The sequence below is a fragment of the Heptranchias perlo genome, chromosome 12 (assembly GCF_035084215.1).
Source record: "Heptranchias perlo isolate sHepPer1 chromosome 12, sHepPer1.hap1, whole genome shotgun sequence".
Lineage (NCBI taxonomy): Eukaryota > Metazoa > Chordata > Chondrichthyes > Hexanchiformes > Hexanchidae > Heptranchias > Heptranchias perlo.
In genome coordinates, this window is record NC_090336.1 from 45,279,353 (window position 1) to 45,287,301 (window position 7,949).

The following is a 7,949-nucleotide window of genomic DNA, read 5'->3' on the forward strand; positions in this document are numbered from 1 at the left end:
TCCCCCTGAATGGATCTATCTGAGCTGGTTTCTGGGAGGGAGTGACGAACAGTGTGTGCTGTGAAGTATTGGTAAATCTGGATGTACTGGGGCATGGCATGGTGTTGCCTGGCATATCTGGAGGAAGACAGGTTGGAATGGTGTCCCAATGAGCCACCTTCAAATACGGTTTTTATTAGAAGGTGTGCTTTGGTGTATGCTTTGCTGGCCATTAGTAAATGAGAGAGTAGAATGAGAACTAAGAGCAGCAAAAGTTGGTAACAAGTGCTAAGCTAGTGGCTGTCTTGTTGGTACCTCATCTCTGGCACCCTCTATGGCCTCCCTTCCAATGATTTTGAGGGCTTCTTTCTCATGCGGGGTTAGTGCTCTTTGGTTAGGGAATCTGTTATTGATCTGTCACCATTGTTATAGGTTGTCTACTCCTGCAAGAAGAGTGAAATAAATGAGAGATAGAATTGTTGAGGTGACATGTAGTAAGACTCAAGTACCAGCAAGCAGCACATAGTGGGTGTGATAATATGTATATGCAACACTAGCTGCATCACAATTATTTTGGGCTGAATGTAAGGTTGTAAATAGAAAATAGGAGCAGGAGTAGGCCATTCGGCCCTGCGAGCCTGCTCCGCCATTCAATATGATTGTGGCTGATCCTCTATCTCGATACCATATTCCCGCTCTCTCCCCATACCCCTTGATGCCTTTTGTGTCTAGAAATCTATCTAGCTCCTTCTTAAATATATTCAGCGACTTGGCCTCCACAGCCTTCTGTGGTAGAGAATTCCACAGGTTCACCACCCTCAGAGTGAAGAAATTTCTCTTCATCTCAGTCCTAAATGTCCTACCCCGTATCCTGAGACTGTGACCCCTCGTTCTGGATCCCCAGCCAGGGGAAACATCCTTCATCCAGTCTGTCTAGCCCTGTCAGAATTTTATATGTTTCAATGAGATCCCCTCTCATTCTTCTAAACTCGAGTGAATACAGGCCGAGTCGACCCAATCTCTCCTCATACGACAGAACTGCCATCCCAGGAATCAAGCTGGGAGTGTAAAGGGTACTCCATTGCTTCATGGCCATTCATGGTAACATTTGAAAGTACATTAAGATTCTGTGAAAGGAATGTAATTGCAAATATCATACATACATTGTATACTATTACTGTAAGGCCGTGGTATGTTCCCCTACCTTGGCTGTCCTAGTAAGGTCATTGAACCTATTCTAACACTCCTTCCATGTGCATGGTGTTGTGGTAGCAGTAACTCTAATTGAAATCTCCTCCCATTACCAGTTACAGTTCTTGGGAAGTGTCCAGCATTCCCTGCCAAACAGGGACCCCTTTGTGCCTCACTTCCTCAGAGAGAATCCATATGGCCTCCATCAGAGAACTGAGCTATCATGTGGCCTGCTCTTGCTCCTTACAGATATTTCTTCACCAGAGGTTTGCTTGTTTTCAATTTTTTAACAATTACTATGCCTGTCTTTTTAAATCCTCAGCAAAATATGATTTCCTGTCTCTCTCTTTCCCCACCCCCCAGAAGAAGCTCTCAATTAGAAGGAGTTCTTTACCTGCAACTGTCCTAATATAATTAATTAGGTCATTCAGCCCAACTGGTCTATGCTGGTGTTTATACTCCACACATGCCTCTTCCCACTCTAATTACCTCTTGCCCCCATATCCCTTCTTCCTCAGGTATGCATCAAGCTTCCCCTTAAATGCATCAATGCTAATTGCTTCAACCACGCCATGTGGCAGCGAGTTCCACAGTGCCAGCACTCCGTGTAAAGAAAGTCCTCCTAAATTCTTTGTTTGATCTGTTAGTGGCTATCTGATATTTATATCCTCTTTTCTGGACTCACCCACATTCACCCTATTGAACCCCTTTATAATTTTAAAGACCTCTATCAGGTCTCCTCTTAGACTTTTATTTTCCAGAAAAAGACCCCCAGCCTACTCAATCTTTCCTGATAGTTGCATCCTATCAATTCTGGTAACATCTTTGTAAATCCTTTCTGCAGTTTCTCCAGTACTTCAATATTCTCCCTGCAGTACAGAGACCAGAACTGCACACAATACTCAACGTGTGGTTTAACCAAGGTTGTATATAAATTTAACATTACCTCCCTTCATTTGTATTTTATTCCTCTAGAATTAAATCCCAGTACTTTTTTTACACTCTTTACGGCCTTATCAACTGGAGTTGCTACTTTTAGCAATTTTTGTGTATCTAGTCCCAGATCTCTTTGCTCCTGTACCCCATTTAATTTCTTACCTTCTAAGAAATAAGTGGCCTCCTTATTCCTCCTACCAAAATGAACCACCTTCGCTATAGTGAATTTCATTAACTATTTATCCACCCACTCTGCAAGCCTGTTTATGTCTTCCTGTATTTTGGTGCAGTCTTGCACATAATTAATTATACCCCACAATTTTGCAAATTTGGACATCATACCTCCAATTCCATAGTCCATATAATTTCTATACATGGTGGTCCCAGTATGGATCATTGCAGGACACCAATTTCTGCCAGCCTGAAAAACTTCTCTCAACTCCTATCCTCTTTTGTAGCCATCTTTCAATTCTGCTGTCTGGCCCCTAACTCCACACACCCTGACTACTGTTGTGAGTCTCTTATGTGGCACCTTATCAAAGGTCCTCTGTAAGTTCATGTATACCACGTCCATTGCATTGCACTTGTTTACGCTATCTGTTACCTCTTCAAAGAATTTGATATGGTTGGTTAAACATGACCTTCCTTTTAGAAATCCATGCTGACTACTTTTTAGTAAATCTCTAGATGTTTTGTTACTAGAATCTTTGGTAGAAGATCAGATATCTTTTCTACCGCTGATGTTAAGCTAACTGGCCTATAATTCCCTGGATTCATTCTATCTCCATTTTTTGAAGATAGGAATTGCATTTGCTCTTTGCCAGTCCTCTGGCACTGTTTGCTTTTCTATTGAAGAGAAAAATCAGCCCCACTACGTTTAATCCTCATTTTCATATTTTAGCCTCCAAAAATAAAAAGTGGATATACTCATTATACCCTCCACTACATTCCTGGTTAGCACAATTCTTTAACCTTTTGGTATTTGGCTTTAATCCAGACCAAATAGATGGGAGGAAAATTACTTCTCCATACGCATTCAGTTCCTAATGGGTGCAGGGCCACAGAATAAAATTGCCTACAAATTGGTTATTTTAGTGAGAGAGACCACAAGAAAAGCTGGTGTGGAAAATGGGGGGGGGGAGGAAATCACACTGGCCATTAAATCACACCACCTGTTAATATTAATGGATGGGAAATTGTGTGGGTGTGCCTACGGTTTCCCAAGGTGCACTCCCAGCAGGTGAGACCACCTACCTGAAGCAAACATTGGGAAAATCAGTCATTTGATGCCCAAGATGGGAAATTGTTCTTTCAAGCTCTCCTCAGCTTGATGAGCATAAAAGTATAGATTATGGGAAACAGACTGTCTGTGACGGCTAGAAGAGCATATAGGGACCATGTCCTCAGAGATCTTTTGCAATAGGAGGAAAGAAACCCAGGTAAGATTCTACATTCAGATATCTAGTTCTTAATTTTAAGTCTCCACTATAAACTGCTGCTTAATATATTTAAAGCTGTAATGCTCCATAAATAAAAATGCATTAACCTAATATTCTCCTGTACCACTGTAATACTTAAGGAAGCACTGTGCTTTCATTAACAATAAACAATATTAATTACTGCAGAGCCCCAAACCCAGATCACGAGGATTGGATGGTTAGCCTCCTATTTGTACATAGACTTGCATGATGTGGAGATGCCGGTGATGGACTGGGGTGGACAAATGTAAGGAATCTTGCAACACCAGGTTATAGTCCAACAGTTTAATTTGAAAATCACAAGCTTTCCGAGGCTTTCTCCTTCATCAGGTGAGTGTGGGATTCCATGGAAGGTACCGCATATATAGTCAGAACAATGCCTGGTGATTACAGATAATCTTTCCAACTGCCCGTTGTCAAGGCAATCAAAGGAGTCGAATAGTGTTCAGACAGAGAGACATTACATACAGGACTACTGAATATACAAACGGTCAGAACCCAGAGAGAGAGAAACATCCGAAAGGAAGAGAAAGAGAGAATGACCAGTTGTATTATAAACAGGTAACACTTTTTTCACTGGTGGGGTTACGTGTAGCGTGACATGAACCCAAGATCCCGGTTCAGGCCGTCCTCATGGGTGCGGAACTTGGCTATCAATTTCTGCTCGACGATTTTGCGTTGTCGTGTGTCTTGAAGGCCGCCTTGGAGAACGCTTACCCGAAGATCGGTGGCTGAATGTCCTTGACGGCTGAAGTGTTCCCCAACTGGGAGGGAACCCTCCTGTCTGGCGATTGTTGCGCAGTGTCCGTTCATCCATTGTCGCAGTGTCTGCATGGTCTCGCCAATGTACCATGCTCCGGGGCATCCTTTCCTGCAACGTATGAGGTAGACAACGATGGCCGAGTCACAGGAGTATGAACCATGTATCTGGTGGGTGGTGTCCTCTCATGTGATGGTGGTATCTGTGTCGATGATCTGGCATGTCTTGCAGAGGTTGCCGTGGCAGGGTTGTGTGGTGTCGTGGACGCTGTTCTCCTGAAAGCTGGGTAATTTGCTGCGAACGATGGTCTGTTTGAGGTTGGGTGGCTGTTTGAAGGTGAGTAGTGGAGGCGTGGGGTTGGCCTTAGCGAGGTGTTCGTCGTCATCGTTGACATGTTGAAGGCTGCGGAGAACATGGCGTAGTTTCTCCGCTCCGAGGAAGTACTGGACGATGAAGGGTACTCTGTTGGTTGCGTCCCGTGTTTGTCTTCTGAGGAGGTCTATGCGATTTTTCGCTGTGGCCTGTCGGAACTGTCGATCGACAAGTCGAGCGTCATATCCCATTCTTACGAGGGCGTCTTTCAGCGTCTGTAGGTGTCCATTGCGTTCCTCCTCATCTGAGCAGATCTTGAAGGGTGTGGTCAGACAAATTGACGATAGACTTCCCTGTGGTTGCAACCGTGATACCGGGGGAGGCTTGGTTGATGCTGGTGGTGATGCCGAGTTTCTCAAGCTTCCTGCTCTTGACAAAGGCAGCAGGCACATGGGAACACCACCTCCTGCACGTTCCCGTACAAGTCACACGCCATCCTGACTTGGAAATATATCACCTTCATCGTTGTTGGGTCAAAATCCTGGAACTTCCTACCTAACAGCACTGCGGGAGAACAGTCACCACACTGACTGCAGCGGTTCAAGAAGGCGGCTCACCACCACCTTCTCAAGGACAATTAGGGATGGGCAATAAATGCTGGCCTTGCCAGCAACGCCCATTAACGAATAAAGAAAAACACCGAGGGGCTGACCGGTAAGAAATAAAAATTTAGAAGTAAACCTCCAGACCACCACATCACCATATGTCATGAGAAGCATTACAGAAGAAGTTGAACAAGTTTGGAAATACTACTCTGTTCAGTCATGTGTGTTCTGCAAAATAAGCAAGCTTCTTCATTCTGAGGAGTAGTCCATGGTGAGTTTGATGGTGGGATGGAACTTGTTGATGTTATCGTGTAGTCTACTCCTCAGAATCGGTTTCTTTCTTGGACACACGAATCTCCATCAAAGACGGGCACCTCAGCACCTCACTCTACCGCAAGCCCACGGACAACCTCACGATGCTCCACTTTTCCAGCTTCCACCCTAACCACGTCAAAAAGGACAGGCCCTGCGAATACACAGGATCTGCTCAGACGAGGAGGAACGCGATGGACACCTACAGACGCTGAAAGACGCCCTCGTAAGAACGGGATATGACGCTCGACTCGTCGATCGACAGTTCCAACGGGCCACAGCAAAAAATCGCATAGACCTCCTCAGAAGACAAACACGGGACGCAACCAACAGAGTACCCTTCGTCGTCCAGTACTTCCCCGGAGCGGAGAAACTACGCCATGTTCTCTGCAGCCTTCAACGTGTCATCAGTGACGACGAACACCTCGCTAAGGCCATCCCCACGCCTCCACTACTTGCCTTCAAACAGCCACCCAACCTCAAACAGACCATCGTAGGCAGCAAATTACCCAGCTTTCAGGAGAACAGCGTCCACGACACCACACAACCCTGCCACGGCAACCTCTGCAAGACATGCCAGATCATCGACACAGATATCACCATCACACGAGAGGACACCACCCACCAGGTACATGGTTCGTGCTCCTGTGACTCGGCCAACATTGTCTACCTCATACGTTGCAGGAAAGGATGCCCCGGAGCATGGTACATTGGCGAGACCATGCAGACACTGCGACAACGGATGAACGAACACCGCGCAACAATCGCCAGACAGGAGGGCTCCCTCCCAGTCAGGGAACACTTCAGCAGTCAAGAACATTCAGACACCGATCTTCGGGTAAGCTTTCTCCAAGGCGGCCTTCGAGACACACGACAACGCAAAATCGTCGAGCAGAAATTGATAGCCAAGTTCCGCACCCATGAGGACGGCCTCAACCGGGATCTTGGGTTCATGTCACGCTACACGTAACCCCACCAGCGAAAAAAGTTACCTGTTTTTAATACAACTGGTGATTCTCTCTTTCGGATGTTTTTCTCTCTCTCTCTATCTCCCTCCCTGTCTTTGGGTTCTGACCGTTTGTATATTCAGTAGTCCTGTATGTAATGTCTCTCTGTCTGAACACTATTCGACTCCTTTGATTGCCTTGACAATGGGCAGTTGGAAAGATTGTCTGTAATCACCAGGCATTGTTCTCTGACTATATATGCGGTACCTTCCATGGTATCCCACACTCACCTGACGAAGGAGAAAGCCTCGGAAAGCTTGTGATTTTCAAATAAAACTGTTGGACTATAACCTGGTGTTGTAAGATTCCTTACATACATAGACTTGCAGATTATAGGAAGCTTTGCTGATGGCAGTCTTCAGCCTGAAATCACGGGTTCTCAAATGAACCTCATTCTTCAAGAGTTTTTTTTTAAATTAGTGATTTTGAAAGCCTGATAGGTTAGCACGCCCGTAAATTAGCAGTTCTCACTTAGCCTACATTTTGTCACTAGCTACGGTGCAGAAAACATAGGTGAGATCACATGGTGACACCTCCCTCAGTTTAGCCACATTGTAACTAGTAATCCTGTTTAAGAAGCAATATTAGGAACGTAGGAAAGTACAAGACGAGAAAAGTCTATGCAGTCCATCTGGCCGGTCTCAAAAACTAATTTCTGTCAGTCGTCCATCTCTTAAATATCTACCCAATTCTCCTTTAAATTTTCCGACACTCTTTATCTCCACTGCCTCCCTGAATAGTTCATTCCAAACAATCACGACCCTCTGTGTAAAGTAGTTAGCCTAGATATTCTGGTAAACAGTTGTCACTAGAGGTGTAGCGGGACAGAATTTCCACTTGCCACTTTCATGCTGTTGTGACCCCATCTCAAATCCTGAAGACAGGGTCATTTAATTAATAGGGGTGGGCACCTGCCCCGTGGAAGCAGCATGATCTCAGTGCTACATCCTGTTGCTCCAAGAGGGGGAACCAGAAGTCGGTAGAGCCAAGAAATGAAAAGCAGAATTTTTCTTTAAATTCTCTCCTGTGATTCATGGTCACTGATTCCTTTAACTTTGGGGCCTAAATTCAGCCCAGAATGGAATCCAAGTCTGCTCGCAGCTGATGTAGGTGAGAAGAAGATCTGGCAGGATTCCCGGGGTGGGGGGGGGTAAAACCCCGCCTCCCCTCAGTGGCAATAAGCCCTAATGTTGTGAAATTTCTATCCTGTTAAATCTAAACTGTCAGTGTGCCTTTCCTCTTGTAAGCTCGAGCTCATGTCCCTGGTCCTAGAGTTTGTGCGGTTTCAAATTTCCAGTTTGCCGTAGATATTCTCTGATTCAGCGGCATTGGTTACTCCTGTAAGCAGACCCTTGCATCTGGAGTTAAC